The 22,901-nt window shown below is 55.5% G+C and overlaps 1 long non-coding RNA gene and 1 pseudogene across 1 annotated transcript; one reads left to right on the top strand and one right to left on the bottom strand.

Moving 5' to 3' along the window:
* Positions 1-862: 862 nt before the first annotated feature.
* On the top strand, positions 863-9,985 carry LOC119102408 (phosphoinositide 3-kinase regulatory subunit 4-like; annotated as a pseudogene).
* A 3,249-nt stretch (positions 9,986-13,234) lies between these two features.
* Positions 13,235-14,732, bottom strand: LOC119102492 (uncharacterized). The gene is made up of 3 exons (XR_005094699.1): positions 14,652-14,732; positions 14,224-14,354; positions 13,235-13,291 (listed from the first exon to the last, which is right to left on the bottom strand). It is a non-coding gene; the product is annotated as an uncharacterized LOC119102492 (long non-coding RNA).
* Positions 14,733-22,901: the final 8,169 nt, after the last annotated feature.

Here is a 22,901-nt window from a genome sequence, read left to right as displayed (position 1 = left end):
GTCTAGACCATGTCGTCTGCCATTGTTTCTGTCTAAGGGCTCGGCATCGGCGTATTACTGGGTAGGGTGGGGTACACAGGCTCGCCTCACGTTTTCAAGAAGCATTGCATGACCCTTAAGGTCACCATTGAAGGAAATGCGAAAATCACGAAGGTTTCTCCTTTCTCATTCATGGGACACTCGCACGCCGCCTGACTCGGTTGCAAGCACAATATTTGCTGGCGACACGACCAGACAATACGCTAAATTACCTTCGTGTCTTCACTCATTTCACCTGGAAGAAACCACACGGCGATGAACAATCGATAAAAACGAACAAAGCATCTGACAACCTGTGTCACTTAACTTGAACTGTCCACAATTCCAATTCAAATGGCCTCGCACAAATCCAAGGACGGACCAAAAGAATGCGAATCTGAGGTCACGTTATCGGCAGGCAATAAAATGCTGCTCCGCAATAAAAAACATGACGCAGGAACGTTCAAACGTATTTGAAAATTGTGTTGCAGATTCATGGATTTAGATCAGTTGAGTAGGAGTATGGAATTTTTACGTTCACAAGGTCATCGATGTATTTTAAAAAACACGATAAATATCAATAGGCGTGCAACGTAATGTTTCTTTTACTTTGCATGCAAATATGCGTTTATCTTATACATTAACTAAACAAAAAGATGAAATGAGGGGCGGCAGATTTGCAACCCAAAATCAGCGTATGACTTCCTGTAATCATATGACCAGCATCTTATGCACTGTGTTGGTGGACAATAGCGCCGCGCAAACCCTTGGTTGTGTTTAAGCACCTTTACGACTACGTCCTTGCAGCGCCATTACAGCCTCTGTCAATGAAAATATTTTGTACTTGCTATTTTCAAGCGAATATGCGGTGGACGGGGCTCGGAAGAGCAGTTGTATAGTTGTAGGGTTGTCGTTGTCGATCGACATATTTTCCCGAAAATTGACCAAAATTTCATTTGATTAACGCTCGCCTTCTTGTCTTGTGCAGTAATCGTTATGGGAGGAAGGCTCTTGTGATACTCATTTATCCTAGCCAAGCTTTTCCCCAGTTTACCACCCTATTTATTTTTATTGTTCATCGTCTCAGCGCATCGATGTTGCTGGCCCTGCATAAAATGAAGTATCAGGTTATTTGTAGGATGCAGGTGAGGCATACCATGGCTTTGTTTGATGATAACATACCATTGGTGGATGCAAGACTAGGATACTTTCTTTTGTGACTTTTGTCATACCAGTCACCAAAAAAACATCCACTATGCCAGGTGATTGTGAGATGGTGTCATTTCAAACCACACACAATTTCTGTGCACTTTAAATCTGAGTGCCAGGAGTGTGGTGAACAGTCGTCACCAATTAAATCACCAATGTGTGAAATGATGTGAAGGTTGTTTTGGGAAAACATGCTCTCACTGTCTTTTTTCAATAAAGAGAAACTTGCAATTGTGTGGAATATGATGTGGCCTATTCCTGCTATATGCAGTGACAAGGTTTGTCTTGCCAGTGTTCTGTGGGCATCCAGCACATTGGGTGTGTTCTTTGCAGACTGGAGCAGAATGTCATCAAATGTCTTAAGTATTATGAGCAATAGATACACAAATGAATAGGAGCTTAGGATGAGCATAAGTTTGCTATTTAACTCTATGCAATGAAGGGAATTTCAGCACAAATGCATTTTGGTCAGTGTACATTGCATATTGTTTGGACTTATCAAGGTATTGAATAATACTCATTGGTTGATCTGTGTGCACAAACATAGCACATGAGGTCAGTCAGGAAAATCTTAAGTAATGAAAAAGAAAAGTGGAACTGAAAACCTTAAAATTGTTCTGATAAGATATTAGGTCATATTTATATGCAACTAACATAATAACATAAGATTAATAAAGCTTACTGACCAGCACATGAAAGTAGCACTACAAAAACTGACTTTTCTCTACAGTATTTCATGCTGCAGGAAATTGCAGGCTATTCCATTTAATTCCTGTTTTACTATTGTCACATTTTTTTCTGAATGGCTTCATCATATGTTAGCAGCACATTTATGCCTGTCTGCAATAAGGACACATGCATGCCATGTAATATATACCCATGCTGTTATGAAAATGACATTATGAACATCAGCGTTTTAATTTCTGGTCAGTTTTTGGGCTCTAGAGCAATTTGTAGATGGCCATGGTTTGTTGTACCACAGACAATCAAGACATATTTTACTTGTATGCATACAGATATTGATTATGGAATACTAAACTGGCATCAGCCATGTGAATTGAGAGAAAAAATAGACCAACTGAGCACCTCAGTAAACTTTTACATTCTTATTGCTATTCTATGGGCAAAGGGTCACAAATTTGGCTATAATGGGTCATTGTGGGGCTGGTATTTGGTCACAGTATTTGGCTCAGTACCAGAAGAATGTTGCTTATTCAGACCTTATGGACTGCTTGGTCATTCTCTGTTATCTCTGGCTCTGTGGGATACCTGAGAGTGATTCCAAACAGGAAGTGAAAAGCAGGTACTGCAGATGTGCTAAGAAGGTGTGCATTTTGTTTTTGAGTCATATTAATGAAAAGCATACATTTGTTCATTATCAAGGGTATTATCAGCAAACTTTTCACCATCTTGAGACATCACCAAACATAACTGCAGCAGGCTGACATCAGCTCATACAGCAGCTGGATGATGGGCCACTGCCAGTAGGACAATGGCTGGTCAGCAGGAAGGTCTGCCTTAGCTCATGATCACCAGCTGTCCAACTGACAATATTGACCCAACCTGTACTTTGTTCACAGCATGTTAATGGCCTCTCACAACCTTGTCGCTGGTCTCCCACTGATCAGCTGCTATCGTGTTTGCTTGTGGAATTTTGTTGTTGGCCATGTTGTGTATTCCATTGGATCAGGTGACAGGGTGTGATTCTGCAGTCAGGTGGGTTGGCAGCGTGGTTTTGATTCTGCCTGCAGTCGGGCGGGTTGGCAGCATGGTTTTGATTCTGCTTGCAGTCAGGCAGGCTGGCAGAGTGGTTTTAGCTCTGCCTGTGGCCAGACAGGCAGGCAGTGTGGTTTTGGATCCACCACTGTAAAAGCTGCTTTATGTTGTGACTCCAGTTGATCCTTGCCCATTAAAGCTTCTGTGGTGACTCATTCTAGCCATGCATGGAAAATGCCATGTAACTACATGGTCACTGGACAAAATATCCAATATCAAACACTCAGATACAAAAGATAGAACAGAAATGGGCAGTGTACATACAAGCATATCTTGAATGGTAGAAATGCCAAATAACCTGCATCTTATTCACGCAACTCACATCTCCTGACAGCAGCAATCCCTAAAATAGGCCTTTTTGCTTGGGACAGCCTATCACAGCACCTAATTTGAATGCATTTTATTTTGAAGGCAGTCAGCATCCTTGTCTCAGAATATCATCCACACATACTGATGTAGAGACTGTTTTTGATGGTGAAACATGCTTCCAAACCTGGACCTGTCCAGCTTGACTTGCCAGCAACAGAAGCTGACATGACAGTGGCTGTGTTATTGTCAGTGTGCTGCTGAAAGAGGATTAGCTGTTGGGCAAGTTGTGGAATGAATGTGTTGTGGTACAAACTTTTGTCCATCACATATTTTATTACAAATACCTCACATGCATTAATTGCTTTAAGTCAATGGCAGGTTCTCAATGTGGTGACACAACAATAACTGTGGTTTGAAATATGTATTCATGTTGACATTGGGGACTCTTGTAGTGCAAAGTGTTGCAAAGTGTAGTGCAATGGTACAATCATAATTATAGTGCAAGGACATGGTCAGGAGCGCCTATTCATGCAGGGCTTTACAGCCCATCACTTGAGCCCCACTGCCCATTGCAGCAACTGGTCACATTTGTTTCAGGAGCAGATTGGTGATTAGTGGCCTTGGCTAGGCACACAGCTCGCCAGTGAAGATGGGAAACCAGCTGGCTGGCATTGCACCATCACAGATCTTTCCAGTAGAGTACTACCTGAATGATGTCCCATATGTTGAGTTTGTGGCAAGGTCAGTCAATATGCTGTTGTGCCCACATTTGTGGATTTGTGTTTCTGTTGCTTGTATTTTTCTAGCATGGTCTTCTAGTTGTTTTTCGAGTACTTACATTCCTAATAATATTCATATTGCTTTTTGACTGCCATCTCACTGTCTGACTATCTCACTTTGTCTTCCTTTGCATATGCCTCCCTTTCTCTCTTTTGATCACATTTCCATTTCATCTACAGCCAGAGCTGTTGGTCTGTGTTGGGGTTTCTGTCACACTTTCTCCCTACTACTGGGGCAGAAGATTCTTATCAGGCACATCAGTACTCACCCATTTAGCAGCACTTTGTATTCTGCCGTCAATGCTGGAAAGGCTCATGTTCTCAGCTTATGCATGTCAGGTGTTAAGATCTCAATTATTTTCCTTCAGTCTCCCAGCCATGCATATGCCATTGGTAGTGTCTAAGGTGCGACGCACACTCAATTTATGCTGCCAGCTGAGTTCATGCGCAGCACCCGCTCCGCGCCACCACACCCTGACGCCGCCGGCCCGTCTGGCGGCGCCCTGACGTGTCCACCGCTCCGCCCGGCAGCCTGGGCAGCACGCGCTTCATGAAGGTGGCGCGCGCCTCGTCGGCCGAGGGCCAGCTGGTGGTGAAGGTGTTCGTGCTGCACGACCCCAGCCTGCCGCTGGAGCAGCACGAGCGCCGATTGAAGCAGCTGGCCGCCCTTCTGCGCAACGTGCCCAACTGCCTGCCGTTCCGCCGCGTCGTCATCACCGACCGTTCGGCGCTGCTCCTCAGACAGTACATACGGTCAGTGGGGCGGCCGTGAGCTCCATGGCACTGGAGGTCTTGCACCAGTGCCCAGCTACGGCAGAGTCCCGGTGCTGTGCGCGGGTCTGCAGGTGCGCTGGTGTATCGTGCGGGAGGGTCGTGGCATCGACGGAAGTATAAAAGTGTGCAGGACCACAGTGTTTACCCATGGATCATCTTATTTTTCAACGAAAGGTCCTATGTAGCACTAAGAGGTTCTTACAGCACCAGTGAACAGCAATTTTTTAGGGTTAATGACAACTTTCCCCTATGATCTGTGTTGCGTGTTGCTTCTTGCTGTAATACTACTGCAAGTGCTGACACATTCCTCTCCCGGCAGGTACAGCCTGTATGACCGAATCTCGACGCGACCGTTCCTGTCGGAGCACGAGAAGCGGTGGCTGAGTTTCCAGCTGCTGAGCGCGCTGGCCGCCTGCCACCGGCTCGGCGTCTGCCACGGCGACCTCAAGCTGGAGAACCTGCTTGTCACCTCGTACCTCTGGCTGCTGGTGGGCGACTGGGCCGCCTTCAAGCCGGCGCTGCTGCCCGAGGACAACCCGGCCGACTTCGGCTACTTCTTCGACACGTCGCGGCGCCGGCTGTGCTACGTGGCGCCGGAGCGTTTCGCCAGCGGTGGCCTGCTGCCGCTGGCCGACCCCACGCCCGGCCGGCTCACGCCGCCGATGGACGTGTTCTCGGCCGGCTGCTGCCTCACCGAGCTCTGCACCGAGGGCGCCGTGCCGTTCGACCTGACGCAGCTGCTGCTGTACCGCGCCGGCGAGTACGACCCGTCCCAGGCCACCGGCCGCATCGCCGACCCGGCCTTCCGCGAGATGGTGGAGGCGATGCTGCGACTGGAGCCGGCGGCGCGGCCGGCGCCGGCCGACCTGCTCGCGCGCTACACGCCGGCCGTGTTCCCGGCCACGTTCCAGGCGGTGCTGCACCCGTACTTCGCGCAGTTCGCCGGCTCCGCGCTGCCTTCGCCCGACGAGAAGATCAACAAGATGGCGTCCGACGTGGACCGGCTGGTGAGCCAGCTGTCGGCCGGCAACCCGGTCTCGTTGCAGGAGGACATCACGCTGGTGATCGGGCTGGCCACCTCGTGCGTGCGCCGGCTCTGCCACCTGGCCACCAAGGTACGCGCGCTGAAGCTGCTGCTCCGCCTGGCCGGCCACGTGAGCAGCGACGTTATTCTGGACCGCGTGCTGCCATACGTGCTGTCGATGACGCGCGACGCGTTCGCGCGCGTGCGCTGCGTGGCGCTGCAGACGCTGGCGGCGATGCTGGCGCTGGTCACGTCGCTGCCCGAGAGCGACGCGCACATCTTCCCCGAGTACGTGCTGCCGAACGTGGGCGCGCTGGCGCAGGACCGCGCCGTCAGCGTGCGTGTCTGCTACGCCACGCAGCTGGCGCCGCTGGCCGAGTCGGCGCTGCGGCTGCTCGAGGCGTCGCACGTGCGCGCCAGCCGGCCCGGCCTGGCCGCCGAGCTCGGCACGCTGCACGACCTGGTGCACCAGAAGGTGCAGCTGCTGCTGACCGACGCCGACAGCTCGGTCAAGCGGACGCTGCTGGTGCGCGGCTTCTCGCGGTTGTGCGCCTTCTTCGGCAAGCACAAGGCCAACGATCTGCTGCTCTCGCACATGATCACCTTCCTCAACGACAAGGGCGACCGCAGCCTGCGTGCCGCCTTCTTCGACGCGGTGGAGGGGGTCGTGTCGTTCATCGGCCGCCACTGTGTGCCGCTGCTGACGCCGCTGCTGCTGCAGGGTCTCAACGACACGGAGGAATTCGTCACCGTCAAGGCCGTGGACGCCATGTGCGGGCTGGCGGCGCGCGGCCTGCTCGGCAAGGCGGCGTTGTACGAGCTGCTGGACGAAGTGGTGCCGATGGTGGTGCACCCGAGCTTGTGGGCGCGCCAGGCGGCCGTTGGTTTCATCTGCGCGTGCGCCGCGCAGATGCGCGTCATCGACGTGCAGTGTCGGCTGGTGCCGCGGCTGGCGCCGTTCCTGGCGCACCCGGTGGCTTCGCTGGACAGTTGCGCGGCGCTCCTCGCCGCACTCGGCCCACCGCTGCCGCGCGACGTATACGACCACGTGGCGCGTGCCGCCGATCTGGAGCCGCTGCTGGCGGCGCTGGCCGAGCGGCAGCGGCTGCGGCGCGCCGCAGATCCGGCCTGGCAGCTGCACCTGCCCGACGGTGGCGGGCCCGTGCGCAACCTGTTCCGCCGCCTGGTGGCCGACGGCATGACGGCCGCCGTCGAAGACCACCTGCTCGTGCTGGCCGGACACCTGGCCAAGGTGCACAAACACAAGCGACTGGCGGCAGAGATGCGGCGGGCGCCCGTCGAGTCGGGCGTCGCCACCGTGCCGGTGGAGGCGTGCCGCGGCCGCGTGCTTCACGTGCGCGCCGGCGAGGCGGAGGCGGAGGCGGCAGCGCCGGCGCGCCAGCCGTCACTCGACTCGCCACGGCCCGAGCCCAGCGAGCGCGACGAGGCGACCGAGGCGACCGAGCCGGCCGGCCGCGAGGCGGGCTCGCGCACGCTCGAGTCACCCTGCCAGGCGGCCCTGCAGCGGCTGCTGGAGCGGCAGCGGAGCGAGCGACGCGCCGCACGCCTGGGTCGTGAGTGGGGTGGCCCGGCCGGCGCGCCGCCACCCACGTGGCGGCCGGCCGGCCAGCTGGTGGCGCATCTGCACGAGCACCAGGGTGCCGTGGTGCGGCTCGCGGCCGTCACCGACACGCCGCTGGTGGCGAGCGCCGCCACCGACGGCCAGGTGCGCGTGTGGGACGTGGCGCGTATGGAGGGCAAAAACATCGCCAACCGCTCGCGCCAGACGTACACGCGGCCGGGCGGCGGCGGCGCACTCACGGCGCTTACCTACTGCGAGGGCCGAGCGGGCGCTGGCGGCCGCCGGCGACGGTGACGCCGTCTGGACGATCAGTGTCGAGACGAGCACACCCCGCTCGCACCCCCTGCACTACCGCAAGCTGGACGTGGTCGAGGAGGGTAGCGTGGTGGAGCTGACGCACTTCAGCTCGGCGGGCAGCTCTGTGCTCGTCTACGCCACCATGTACGGCCAGCTGGTGGGCTGGGACCTGCGCGCGCCCGGCCACCGCCTGGCGCCTGCAGAACGGCGCGCGCCGCGGTCTGGTGACGGCGCTCTGCGCGGACCCCGCCCACTGCTGGCTGGTGGTGGGCACCTCCAGCGGCGTGCACGTGTGCTGGGACCTGCGTTTCCAGCTGGCGGTATCGACGCTGGCGCACCCGGCCGGCCCCCGGGTGCGCCGGCTCTGCGTGCACCCCAGCCAGCCCAGCTGGTTCGTCAGCGCCGTGTCCGGCAACTCGGAGGTCAACATGTGGAACATTGAGACGGGCGAGCGCCAGGTGAGCACCGACACCCCGCTCCGCGGGTCTTGAAGAGGATGCTGCTGCCTTTCACACCTCCATCTCTTACCGCGAGCATTTGCCACGTTTTGGCTGCTACAGCTACGCCCGACACATCCATTGTTAATGCTACCAAATAACCTACACATGCTTTACATCGTCCATGGTTTAGGGCTCGGTTATACATCTGGCGAAGACTGACGATAGGCGTATTCATTTAGCGAAAAAGGTCGCTCGCCCACATGTGTTTAATAGGGGGCGTGAAAAAGGGCGATTTTACGTTGTCTCCGGGACACAATTCCCGTTTCGCTGGTGACACCGTTCCTGCTCGTTTAAAATGGACGCAATCGTGAAAGAATCGCAAGAAAGTATCGGTACTTTGCCTTTGTTGTTGTTTTTCTGCTTTGTTTTCCCCTGTCTCGTTGGTGACACCGTTCATGTTTATATAAAATGGATGCAGTCGTAATAGAATCGTCAGAAAAACACCGGGGCTTTGCTGGCCTTTGCTGGTTTGTTGTTTGTATGCACCGAAACAATGGCTGGGTTCACGAATCGTGCGCAGCGGTGGACCTTATTTTTGCCGTGCCTCGTATTGTGAGGGCTGACCTGTCGGCACCGATCACGCAACTGAAGGATGTTGAAAATGCGGCCTGTAATGAGTTGTTGTTATTCACAAGCGTCAACGTGATGTAAACGACTATGACGCAACATTTAGAAGTACGCAAAGGTGTCAGCATCGATCTTTTAGGGTCTTACATGCTGAGCAGTTCTTTGTTGCCTGAAAGCAAAGTTTCTTTGAAGTATGCGGTACCGACAAACGCCAAAATTTATACAAACCTTGCTAACTCATGACGTTGCATGTAACATCTGTACGCGCTTAGTATGAAGTTACAAGCGCGCGCAGTCCACAGACGGGGCACGGCTCTGGCGTCGTTCAGAGTCGGCCTGGTGCCGGCTGGGTTTGAGCCCGCTCGGTCGTCTAACGCCGCCCCCGCCGCCAGATGACGCTGTGGCCGAGCCAGCACCCGGCGCTGAGCACGGCGCTGCGGGACCACCACTCGGTGACGGCTCTGTGCCCGGTGGGGCCGGCGCTGCTGACAGCCGGCACCGACATGTGCACGCGGCTCTGGGAGCTGGCCGAGCCGCGCGCCTCGCAGCTGATCACGTGGCCGGCCCGCCAGCCGGTGCCCGTCACCGGCACGTACCGCTCCCAGGTGAGGCGGCCGCGCAGCGCGGTGGCGGGATGTGTGACCACCTCGCCGCTGTGTGCTTGGACGCCGTGGACTGCTTCTCTGTCAGGCAGCTGGCTGAGGGCTCGGGTGTTGCCATCCGAGATGGGGGCCGGTGTCGGGGATGGTTCCACGGCGCGTGAGGCAAGTCCGGACCCCCCGATCGTAGGACCAACGCTGTGCGTGAAAGCCGTGGGTTCTAAAGCATCTGGGACGAAATCGAGACCAGTGAGAGTTTCACGCGACTGGGATCGAACTGTAGCCGCCCGACCTGGAGCCCAGTGCTGTGCCCGCCCGGCCGCTGACGCCTGACGCCTGACGCCTGACGCCGTCGGCAGGTGGTGGACGGCATCGAGGTAGTGCAGGAGGTGTGCCAGAAGGCGCGCCGTCCGCTGGACGACTGTCCGCGCGGCCCCGAGCCCACGCCGCCCGGCCACCTGGACACCATCAGCGACATCGTCCTGGCGCGCGCCTCCCAGTGGTACGCCGTCACCGCCTCCCGCGACGGTGTCGTCAAGGTCTGGAAGTGAGCCTCCCGCCGATGGGGTGGGCACCGCCCGGGGCGAGGCGGCGGCGTGGGCCTTCGCTGGGACGTGGCGGCTGCCGGGTAATCTGGCCAGGCCCAGTCGCGGCACCTGGCGCACGCGTTCAGCGGTATTTTAGTGCTGTCACAGACAGTGACGCCGACCAGGTGATTGGTTCAGCGCAGCGGTGTTGTGGCTGGTTCCAGTATCGGCCTTGGCTCTGCTGCCGACGCCCACTGGAGGACCCAGGACAGGACTCCGCGTACGAACCGAGGCTTGCCTGTGCATAATGGCTGGCGGTGCGGTCGTGGGCGGCTGTGCGCGAGCTAGCTGTGCTTCAGTAGCGTCGTGACGGGCTGCCGCAGCTGTGGGGCCGACGCAATTCCATGTCGGCGGTGCTCGCGAGCTTTCAGGAGGTGCACGAAAACCGGTACCAATGTGTGTGTTACGCTTGTGTGTCATGACGGTATGCCCCTGCTCCTGTTTGTGTGTATTTATAACAATACACAATATGTACGCCACAACATATTGTACAATGCAATATAATGTACAATATGTGCCCACGATCGTGGGCACTTTGATGTGCAGTTCTGGCAACTGTAGGCTTTGCGTCTTTGCGTCCCACGACTAGCTGCGTCTTGCATTGTGACTCGCGGAAAACCGATCCAGCACCTGCTTCAGAAGTACGTGTATTTCGGCGGTAGCGAGTGGCAAGAAAAACAGTACATTCATTGACGACTCTTTGCGGCCAATCATCCACATATTTGCGTCACCTTCTGGTTATCCACTGTCATGACCTCGAAACAGTAAGCAGAAAAAGGCCACGTACTCTGTTTAAAAGACAAGGCCTCGTCAAGGGAAGCTGATAAACATCGCATCCCGCCGTAGTCGCCGCCCGCTGCCGTCTGATGAACACCGTGGTACACACGCGTCAGGTGTCAGGGACCCGGCGGTGCCGGAGTGGGCCGGCCCTCAGGGTCCGGTGGTGCTCTCGTGGTCGCGCCGCCGCCGACCGACCACTAGCAGGTGGACGACTGCTCGTAGTTCACCCGGAAGCCTTTCTCCTTGGCCGCAGTGAACGTGGAGTCCGTCTTGAAGCGCAGCACCAGGGGACTCTGCGCCTTTGTCACCTGGTCAAGACGGTCGCACGCCGCGTGTCACATGATACGGATAAACGCACTACTAAGGCATGCTCACTGCACTCGGCGACTTCATGTAAACAGAACGGTGGCACGGCATTTTGTTATGCAAGTAAGCGTAGACTTACTCCGGAGACATATTCGTTGTCCGAGTTACTGTACTTAGCGAGATCGCGTTATTGGTGGTGAGGCATAGCTTTCCGAGGAAACGGAGGAGACGATAGTTTTTGTCAGCAACGAAAGGAAGCGATCTTCAAAAAGATGATTATCAACGGCTGTAGGACAAGCACGCCCTGGCATCATGACTAAGCGACCGACTTTAGAGGGATGGTGCCGTTTGTCTTTGTCAAGAAATGACCGTTAGCATAATTTTGCGAAAGAAAAGGTGCGACGTGATCGGGTCGTGCTGCCTGCGGCATCACGTTCAGCCAGCCGCATAGCAGGAGCGGCGGTTGGCGACCAGACCGTTAGCTGATGGCGTTATCCTGGGTTGCGACGCCGGTATACACCGGTCACTATGGAGTGTGTAGTCTGGCAGTCAACCTGCATTTAAACCCAAAACGGGGGTTGCTTTAATACGGTTGTGGACGCAAAAAAAAATCATGTACAAGCTGACTGCCACCGTTCATAGCCCCAGGAGAACCCGAAACCTCTTCCGAAACAAGGCCCGTGTCTCCGGTGGCGTGGTCCGGGCGCATGGCGTGGCATGGCGTGTGGCTTGGACAGGGTCAGGTTATGCCCTCAGGGTCAAGACGTGTGGCTTGGACAGGGTCAGGTTATGCCCTCAGGGTCAAGACGTGTAGCTTGGACAGGGTCAGGTTATGCCCTCAGGGTCAGGGCGTGTGGCTTGGACAGGGTCATGTCAGGCCCTCAGGGTCAGGGCGTCTAGCTTGGTTAGAGTTAGGTCAGCCCCTCAGGGTCAGGGCGTGTAGCTTGGACAGGGCCAGAGCGTGTGACTTGGACGGGATCAGGTCGGGTCCCCAGGGTCATGGCATCAGAGCGTGTGACTTGGGTAGGGGTGGCCAGAGCGCGTGGCTTGTGTAGGGGTGACCCTCGGCTCTGCCCTCGGTGTCCAGATCCGCGTGCAGCTGGACCCGCGCGGAGGGCCGCCGCCGGCGTCCTTACCACGGGCTGCGGCACGGCCGAGCCGGTGCTGTAGTGCAGCACGGAGCCGCAGTACTTCTCGTTGGTCGGCGAGTCGCCTGTCTTCGAGCCGCCCGGGATGAAGAGATAATCCGACCTGGCGACGGCGCAATAGCACGGACCACTTCAGCGACGCATCAGCGGACCCTGGATACCTTCTAGAACAGGCGCGTCATCTTTCATTCCTTTCAGTCTGCAGTTGTCAGTGAGATCGGTGGAGTCTGCATTGGGTACCGGATGTGCTAAATGGAGGCAACCGGTGCAGGACGTCTGCACGCCAGTGCTTTAAGCCTCCGGTGTCAGGGATCCGTACGTCCTGGGTTCCCGTAGCCCTTAGTGTGGCCGTTCTCCACGTCAGTCCCTGGAGCCGACAGCACCGGAGGTCCGCGCGGCAATAATCGAGGCCGCCAGGATCGCACGCGTGCACGTCAACACCTGGTGTCACCAGTGCTGGGGATTTCACGTCAGCGCCCCAAGTCTGCATGTTTGCACCTGAGGTCTGCACGTCAGTACTTGAGGCCGCCAGTACCTGAGGTCTGCACGTCAGTACCTGAGGCCGCCAGTACCTGAGGTCTGCACGTCAGTACCTGAGGCCGCCAGTACCTGAGGTCTGCACGTCAGTACCTGAGGCCGCCAGTACCTGAGGTCTGCACGTCAGTAACTGAGGCCGCCAGTACCTGAGGTCCGCACGTCAGTACCTGAGGCCGCCAGTACCTGAGGTCTGCACGTCAGTGCCTGAGGCCGCCAGTACCTGAGGTCTGCACGTCAGTACCTGAGGCCGCCAGTACCTGAGGTCTGCACGTCAGTGCCTGAGGCCGCCAGTACCAGAGGTTTGCACGTCAGTATTTGAGGCCGCCAGTAGGTGGGGTCTGCACGTCAGTACCTGAGGCCGCCAGTACCTGAGGTCTGCACGTCAGTACCTGAGGCCGCCAGAGCCGGAGGTCTGCACATCACAGGCAGCCAGCCCCACGCCGGAGGTATCTGCAGAGGTCACCATGTCCAGCTTGAACTCACTGGAGGAGAACGACGTCTGAAATAGGAGTGTAGTTTTAAAAAATAATATAGGGAGGGAGACTGAGCAGGGAAAGTGGTCAAACCTGCCCTAAAGCATACAATCTTATTTTCATCCAGAATTTCTCCGGATTTGGGCCACTTTTTCTCACAGCTTCTTTCATCGCTGAGCCAAAGTCAATGGGGCGGGCGCAGGGCTTAAGGCCTCAGCCCAGTTGAAAAGGAAGCTACACGCCTGGTCTGAAGCAAAGAGACAAGGGACAGTCCTTAGCTCCCGCACTCTACCTCGTCGATGGCGTGGCTTCCAACGATCACCGCCAGCAAAACCAAAGCATGCTGAGCAAACAGCGCGGTGCTCGCATGTCGGCGATCAGCAACCACATGACACGACTAACAGCCTAAGCACGTCTCGCTGCTCCAGCTGGGACCGCAGACACCTCTGGGTCTGGCACGTCTCGAGGGTCTCGACTGCGGGACGAATTGTTCAGAAAACGCGTTGCTGGCAGCGGCAGAACGGCCTACGAGGCAGATTTATGCGGCGTTCTACTTTGACAGAATCGATTTACTCCGATTACTCCGATAGCTCCGATTTTTGAAGCGTGGGTTTGGTTCCGGATCTTGCGTTGAACAACAAACATAACGCTGGGCCGACTTTTAGTTGATCCCAGAGGAAGGTATTACTCAAGCTCGAAATCAATTTCGATGAAGCGCACTTCGGCGGTAAAGGTTTCCGAGACAACTCTCGCCATGCGATTTGTAAAACGTATCATTACAACCCCGATCGACTTAGCGGAGGTATGAGTCGCCGTTTGCCAGCAGCGCGTTTGCTGGGCGACCCGTCCCGCAGTCATCAACGTCGCGGTTTCGTAGCAGTTGTACACAGGGGCGGAAGGGAACTAAACAACGTCATGACATCGGACAAGGACATCCACAGTCCACCATGCCGCTCACCTTGCATGTGCCAAACGAGGAGCCGATGCAGATGTTGTAGTCCTGGTTCAATGTATATGCACCGCCTTCAAAGTTGAAGCTCTCAAACGTTCCCTTTGTTCCGTTGTAGAACTGGGTGCAGCCTGTTGGGGCTACAAGGACGGCGCGTTAGCTGTAAAATCAGGTCGTGTGCCTAATCCGCACATACACGAGTAAAAGCGCGAAGCGTGCACTCAATCGCAGGCAGTGTGGACCGTGCGAGAATGTCCGCTCTTGCAATACAAGTGGTGCGTGCGATACCACGTCCACTTTTGAACAGTGGCATGAGGCTCGCCGTCAGTGACAGGTGTGTGTAAAATTGGGTGCTACACCTGGAGCCCAGGCTTCGCACTGACTGCGTTACAGGTAGCGGAGAGTCCCTGGACGTGCTGCACTGAGGTCGGGCTCACCGCGGAGCTCGCTGCGCTGGCTGCAGTCGATCTGGGTCGCTTTGATACGCCACTTGGCGCCGGTCGTCTCGCTCTCCAGACGGACCATCATCGACAGCTGAACTTCGCTTTTCCGCTGCTCATTCAGGTGGACGTACGCTGACGACAGGGGAAACGGTCAGGTGGACGTACACTGACGACCAGCGAAACGGTCAGGTGGACGTACATTGACGACAGGGGAAACGGTCAGGTGGACGTACATTGACGACAGGGGAAGCGGTCAGGTGGACGTACACTGACGACAGGGGAAACGGTCAGGTGGACGTACATTGACGACAGGGGAAACGGTCAGGTGGACGTACACTGACGACCAGCGAAACGGTCAGGTGGACGCACACTGACAACAGGGGAAACGGTCAGGTGGACGTACACTGACGACAGGGGAAACGGTCAGGTGGACGTACACTGACGACAGGGGAAACGGTCAGGTGGACGTACATTGACGACCAGCGAAACGGTCAGGTGGACGTACACTGACAACAGGGGAAACGGTCTGGTGGACGTACATTGACAACAGGGGAAACGGTCAGGTGGACGTACACTGACGACCAGCGAAGCGGTCAGGTGGACGTACACTGACGACAGGGGAAACGGTCAGGTGGACGTACACTGACGACAGGGGAAACGGTCTGGTGGACGTACATTGACAACAGGGGAAACGGTCAGGTGGACGTACACTGACGACCAGCGAAGCGGTCAGGTGGACGTACACTGACGACAGGGGAAACGGTCAGGTGGACGCACACTGACAACAGGGGAAACGGTCAGGTGGACGTACATTGACGACAGGGGAAGCGGTCAGGTGGACGTACACTGACGACAGGGGAAACGGTCAGGTGGACGTACATTGACGACAGGGGAAACGGTCAGGTGGACGTACATTGACGACAGGGGAAGCGGTCAGGTGGACGTACACTGACGACAGGGGAAACGGTCTGGTGGACGTACATTGACGACAGGGGAAACGGTCAGGTGGACGTACATTGACGACAGGGGAAACTGTTGGGTAGACGTACACTGGCAATCGACGGAACAATCCATGTGGATGTAGGCTACCGACCAGCGGAGCTATAGGTTGGACGTACACCGACGACTGGCGGAACAATAGGCTGGGTGCAACTGGCGGCTGGTGAAACGATCGGGTCAAAGGGCAGACCATTACCGAAACTTTCCGGTGGACGCACGTGGACAGCCAGAGAATCTATTAGCTAGGCGTACGCGTACGGTCGGAAGCACAGACTGGCAGTACGCGAACGGTCGGCGGAACAGACTGGCAGTACGCGGACGGTCGGCGGAACAGACGGGCAGTACGCGGACGGTCGGCGGAACAGACTGGCAGTACGCGGACGGGCGGCGGAACAGACTGGTATGCACGCAGTGACGATGATTCAAATCAATGTTAGGGTGAAAGTCAGGGCAAGGGGTCCGGGGTCCCGAGGAACAATGTCAGGACAAAGTAATGTCAGTTCACTGATGAAAAACGGAAAAATACAGGTGTGCGAACTTTGATAATAGGCAAAGCAGACAGGTGTACGCACACTGACAGAGAATGAAGTTAGGCAGGTGCGCGTGCACCTACCACCAGCAAAACAGCTCCGTTGGAGGTGCACCAGAGGTCAGACGTCTGACCCTGACGACCAGCGACTGCACCGATCGCAGCCGTCATTAGAGCGGACGTAGCGCGGTCAGCACACAGCCGTCATTGGAGCGGGCGTGGCGCGGTCAGCACACAGCCGTCATTGGAGCGAACGTGGCGCGGTCAGCACGCAGCAGTCATTGGAGCGGACGTGGCGCGGTCAGCACACAGCCGTCATTGGAGCGGGCGTGAGGCGGTCAGCACACAGCCGTCATTGGAGCGGGCGTGGCGCGGTCAGCACACAGCCACTGTCAGTCTGGTTACGCTCACCGCTGGCCGCGAGGACAATGTGAACCGGCGACACGGAATCGATTAAACTTGCACCGAGAAAAAGTCAGAGTCCCATTGACCCACGTTGATGACCAGCAAAACAGGTAAATGACAACGGGTCGAACGGACGCCTCAATGAAGGGAAACATGAGTGTGAGTAAACTAGTGCGTGCCGTACAGAGTCCCCAGATGCTTTGATGTTTGCTTTCAGGGTTCACCACCCTCGGTCCAGATATGACATGTAAGTTGTAATGATTAACATGCAAGTTTGAAGACAGAGATGATGAGAAACTCTTTGTGAAAGCTGCCATGATGGATACCTGCTTTATTATGTTCAATATTTGCCCATTTAATTGTGCACATTCTTATCAAGCATTTGTTACGTTTTTTCCTTCTCGCTAAATAACACTACCGGGGCAAACGACGACTATTTCCAGCCCTGGCCGCGCGCCGCGGCCGCCCGTCCAGCTGCGCCACGCCCGCTTACCGTGCTGCCCGTCCAGCTGCGCCACGCCCGCTTACCGTGCTGCCCGTCCAGCTGCGCCACGCCCGCTTACCGTGCTGCCCGTCCAGCTGCCCCACGCCCGCTTACCGTGCTGCCCGTCCAGCTGCGCCACGCCCGCTTACCGTGCTGCTCGTCCAGCTGCGCCACGCCCGCTTACCCTGCTGCCCGTCCAGCTGCGCCACGCCCGCTTACCGTGCAGCCCGGTCAGCTGCGCTACGCCCGCTTACCGTGCTGCCCGGTCAGCTGCGCCACGCCCGCTTACCGTGCTGCCCGAACAGCTGCGCCACGCCTGCTTACCGTGCTGCCCGGTCAGCTGCGCCACGCCCGCTTACCGTGCTGCCCGTCCAGCTGCGCCACGCCCGCTTACCGTGCTGCCCGTCCAGCTGCGCCACGCCTGCTTACCGTGCTGCCCGGTCAGCTGACCGCACAGTTTGCCGCTGGCGACCTGCAGGTCAGGGCCGGAGCCGCCCAGGTTCAGGTACGACCTGTCGCACGTGCCCTGGTCGGGGCCGGCCAGCTCCGGGCCGCGGGTCTGGAACTCCTCGAAGTCCAGTCTGGGGAGAGGCACATCGCCGGTGAGCGTAGGACATGGATGACGGGGCGCTTGGCAACGTCAGTAGGTCAGCCGGGTCCTGCCGAGTCCATGGGATGCGGTAGCAACTACCCGCCGAGTGCGGCCGGTAGTCAGCTGAGCGCAGACTGCAGCGACAGTCAACGATGCGATGCACCGATCGCTGGGAGACTGGTTCCTGTGGGCACGAGAAACGGACCGAGCGCGCCACGGCTGGAGCGGCAGCGCCGCGCCCCTACCGGACGGTACAGCATGCTCCAGGTGACATGCCGTGCACTGGTGACGCAGCTGACGTCAGACGGTACAGCATGCTCCAGGTGACACGCCGTGCACTGGTGACGCAGCTGACGTCAGACGGTGAAGCATGCTCCAGGTGACACGCCGCGCGCTGGTGACGCAGCTGACGTCAGACGGTACAGCATGCTCCTGGTGACGCTCCGTGCACTGGTAACGCAGCTGGTGTCAAATGGTACAGCGTGCTCCAGGAGCAGGTTGCTGAGCTCTGGTTGCGGGTGTTGTATCTTCACAAGGTAGAACGTAAAAATCCGGGAAAAGACCATTGACAATTACACGGCCATGATGTTGGAAGTGTGTGATATTTACTGGTAAGTCCCGCCGCCATGTCCTGTCTGCTCTCTGCCAAATGATGTGATAATTGCCTCCATGAACGACACGAAATAAATTTCAAAGTTTCACAGCTGCCGGTGGCGCTGTGTCCTCTGTGTACACGACTGACAGCAACCGAGTCGCCGCCAGCATTTCGACTGTCGCTAGACAATACTGAGAGAACAGACAGCTGGCGGGTCGACAATAGGAGAACCGTGCAGACCCTTGGCCGGTGGCGACGCGAAATTGACCCACTTACTCCTGTCTGGTACTGGTCGAGACCACAGAACATCGCCGACTGCACTGGTGGGGCCCTCCATCGACCGGACCCTCCGACCTTTCGGGGAGCCCAAAGGCGGTCTATTTCTGACAGAAAGTGAGCTTTTCTGGCATGGCTCTATGTTTTCACACGTTTGTGGTGTAGCGACAGTGCGTCAGAGTAAGGTAGCCTGTACTACGCAGGCCGCCTCTATCCAATATTGTGGTACGGCGGCCTGTATGACACAGGCCGCCTATATCCAACGTTACAGTACGGCGGCCTGTATTACGCAGGCTGCCTCTATCCAATGTCGCTGTACTGCGGCCTGTATTACGCAGGCCGCCTATATCCAACGTTACAGTACGACAGCCTGTATTACGCAGGCTGCCTCTATCCAACATTGTAGTACGGCGGCCTGTATGACACAGGCCGCCTATATCCAACGTTACAGTACGACAGCCTGTATTACGCAGGCTGCCTCTATCCAATGTCGCTGTACTGCGGCCTGTATGACACAGGCCGCCTATATCCAACGTTACAGTACGGCAGCCTGTATTACGCAGGCCGCCTATATCCAACGTTACAGTACGGCAGCCTGTATTACGCAGGCTGCCTCTATCCAATGTCACTGTAAGTGCAGGCTGCATTAGGCTGCATTTGTCCACACTCGCAAGTGTTTGCTCTGTCCCGACTAATTGTCTTGCATCAATCGGCACACATGTACGCGTGGAGCCATCACAATGCTGGGGCGGCCCTCGAACAGCGGGCGTGTTGACACGTCATTAGATGCGCGTGTCCGGCTGCTCGGGCGCGCCGCTGGACCCTGCATCGGGCATGGCTACCGCCCCGGAACGGCGGCAGGGGCCAGGCGATGCGGCTGTGACGCTGGATCCCAGGGGAGTCAGGGCAGGGGGACGGGAGACAAACGCGATTCTCACTTCGATTATTTTCAGGCAACACCGGAGAGTAAAGCTATTCATTTTCAGGGATGGTGGTAGCAGGCAACAGCTCTAACCTGCCCCGTTGTTTCCGAGCTCTTTTTTAACATCCCGGCAAGGCCATGCGTTTAGGTACGCAAGTGTTCCGGCCGTCAACTCCGCCCCCCGACCAGCCACATCTCAGCGCTATGTCTACGTAGTTTTGCTGCACATAAATATATTTGCACAAACAACTCACGCAGCCGCACACATCACCAGTGGAAGAGCACTTCAAGCATCAGCTTAACATTTTTGGTCCCGTTTATGGCTGTTCGAGGTGATGACGCTCAATCCATGCAAAGCCATTGTCGATATAGAGCACTATTATGCCGTTCAAAGGGCGGCAGAGACAGAAACCCCGTCCGCTGCGGACTGTGGCGCAGCATAACAATGCGTTGGCGGGGTCGTGCGAACGACTCTTCATACGCCGGACCTCGCTGAAGACGCCCGCCGCCCGATGTCCTCGCCTTTGTAGGTCTTGCCAGATGGCCCTCGTGTCTTTGTATGGTGGTTAGACCACCGCCGACATGCTATTGTACGGGCGATCCGGCGGGAAGCAGCTCGCCATGTGGCCACAATGCACGGACGAGTTCAAAAGCGTTATTCCATGCCACTGCGGTGCAGTCCGGGTGCTCGATGGCGAAGTGATAAGTGCTGCATTACCATTGCTTGCAACATGTTCTAAAAACCAGTCGGCAATACCGCATCGCGAGCAGAGCAGATGCACCACTGCAATAGCGCAGTGCACAGTCGGCAAGATCTGACTGCTACCGGCACCTTCGCCAGTTTGCAGCGCCCTCGATCCAGGCTAACATTTCCCGGTTCCAACAGAGTCGTCGCGTCTCCAGATTCGCCGACCCACTGCAAACGGCACCGATTCAGAACATCCCTATCTTGCATTGCAATCCAACAGAATGTGCTAGCAACAGGAGCACTTGTTGACTCTTAAGGCCAAGTTGCCGCGTTTTCTGATTGATATGTCAAAGGCAGTACGATTACTTAGAATGCGCTCGACAGCTTCCAATCAGCCCTATTTTACACTTCTATTGCAGACCAGCTTGTTGGGGGGGTCTTTAAGAACGCCTTCTGTTGGACTTCCCCTACAGACGCGTACATTGAGCGGTGCGTTATGAAGCCGAGCACCTAACTTCACTGTCGGCGACCCCGCGCGACCAGGTGGCGCCGTGTGCCCCAGGCAACAGAAGCCGTGCTCAGCGGCGCAGTATGTGCCATGCGGCACAGCTTGTGCCCGTCGACAGGCGGCTGCGGCAGCGACCAAAGCATGAGTGCGCGGCTGCGCGAGACACGTTTAAACAAGCGTTTTAACAAGCTTTAAACGATTCATGATCCGGGTGTTGTGGCGGTTAAACAAGCTACATGTAGCCTAAAGACTGTTTACCTAACGGTCACTCCGATGCCCGGCGTCGCAACTGGTTAGCATAGGCGGAGAACGCTGTGGCAGACGTGGCGGAAGTCATTTTAGCTTCAGTTAAAACCGTAACCTTGTCGGCTGGAGGGCGCCAGGGAAGGCAAAAAACCCGGTTAAGACGCCAGTCTTTCTATGCACTCTCGGGGCCATAAACCTCAGTTTGTTCACACTTCACAAGAATAGGCTACTGAGACCATCGGAGACCATCCGAGTAATCTGTTCATATGTGCGTGCTATATTTGACGTACGGCAAACTTGAAGACTCTTTGCCATTAGCTTACGCAAGTGGAGCGTTGTGTTAATTCTACAAATTAACCGAATTGTCGCTTAACGTTAATGCAAACATACATTTCTGAATGCGCTCATTCTATAGGCCCGATGAGCGTTTTCCTTTCCCATTTCAAGCTGCTTGAAAATGGGGCCACAAAACACATCGTAAATAATTATACTTTTCTAAATTTCTGAGTGTCAATAAATTCCGTTGACAATTCAACTTATTCTATTTATGAAATATTTGTTCTTGCTTTTGCAAGCAAGTCATTGATGGTCGTCTTATTCCTCTGCCCGGATGCCCAGTTACTCAATCTTCTTGGTGATACATCGGGACTTTCTTTGGCACATATCAGGGAAGTCTGGTCATTGAGCGGTCGCGGGTCAATTGCCCCCCCCCCCCCCGAATGTTTTTCCGGAATGATTTCCGAACGGCGTGGCGTAACCACGCCAAATTTTACACAGCTGTAGACAAGTAGATAGTGAATCTTTTCCTTTAAAAAACTTAGATGTAATTTGTCAGGTCACTGACCTGCGGCAGGTCAAAATTAAGTCATTGGTTCACCGAAGAAAATGTCTAGGGAATAGATCAATCTGACGCAACAACGGAGTGTTAGACCAGCCCCACATCTCTGAGACACTTTCTAGAGCACTACAACAATTAAATTAACAAATGACATTGACCGACAGTCAGGTATGAAGATCAGGTCAATGTAAGAACCATCATATTTTTTAATCTAGAGCTTGCTGAATGGGATAGTTTCTGGGGCCCATTTTCAATCTATGGGTAATAGGAACCACATTATACATCTTCTATGGACTTCTTAATGGTCAGAATAGGTCGCTGACATATAATGACTCGGGTCAACATTTTGTTTTTAGGAAGATACTGCCTAGCGTAATTTATTTTGACGTTTCGACGTTTTCGACGTTTATTCAAATGCAAAAAACAAAACAATCTTGTATGATTTTGGTCACCATGACCTGCTTAAGGTGAAACAAGGTCACTGATCTTAAATGAGCACCAGTAGCCTTTTGCTTAGCACAGATATCTAGGTCCACGGTAGTTGCATGAACAGGTCTGGGGGCACTTTGGACACCAATCTGGAGTTTGACCTCCCTTAGACTTATTTGACCAAAGGTCATGACCTAGGAAACGTTTAGTTCATGCGCAGGCCAACACATCCTGTGCATTTGGTATCTCTAACTTCCGTAATTTCTGAGATCTCAGGGGATCATATCCAACCACGCCACCCGAGCGAAGGGTATCTAACCAGCTACCCGAGCGTGTGCTAGGACATGACAGACATGTCATGACCTCTTAATCGTTTTAAGTTTTCAGAATTTATCCATCTCAATCAATTACCTCTCGATATGATCTAGCCACGAAACTTCTGTTTTCGCTAGCGTAAGCACAGTTTATCACATGTGATAGGTGGCTATGATGGGCGCATACCAGTTCTCCCAGCATTGGACATAAGGAAATATTTCTGGAGAGGTACAACGTCTACTGCATCGGGCTCTTCCTCTTGTTCAATTTTATTCTACGCCACGCGTAGCTCTTTTAACCCGGTTCGCTATAGGCTGTGGAGTGGGCTCACCCATTCATGAGATTTGGGAAATAGGTTCAACTTCCTTGGCATGGTGAAGCTGGAGGTCCCGGTTGAGGCGCAATCTGACTTGCCGCA

The sequence above is a fragment of the Pollicipes pollicipes genome, unplaced genomic scaffold, assembly GCF_011947565.3.
Source record: "Pollicipes pollicipes isolate AB1234 unplaced genomic scaffold, Ppol_2.1 Scaffold_5724;HRSCAF=6776_pilon_pilon_pilon, whole genome shotgun sequence".
In the NCBI taxonomy this organism is placed as follows: domain Eukaryota; kingdom Metazoa; phylum Arthropoda; class Thecostraca; order Pollicipedomorpha; family Pollicipedidae; genus Pollicipes; species Pollicipes pollicipes.
This window is presented reverse-complemented; position numbering and strand designations above follow the sequence as displayed.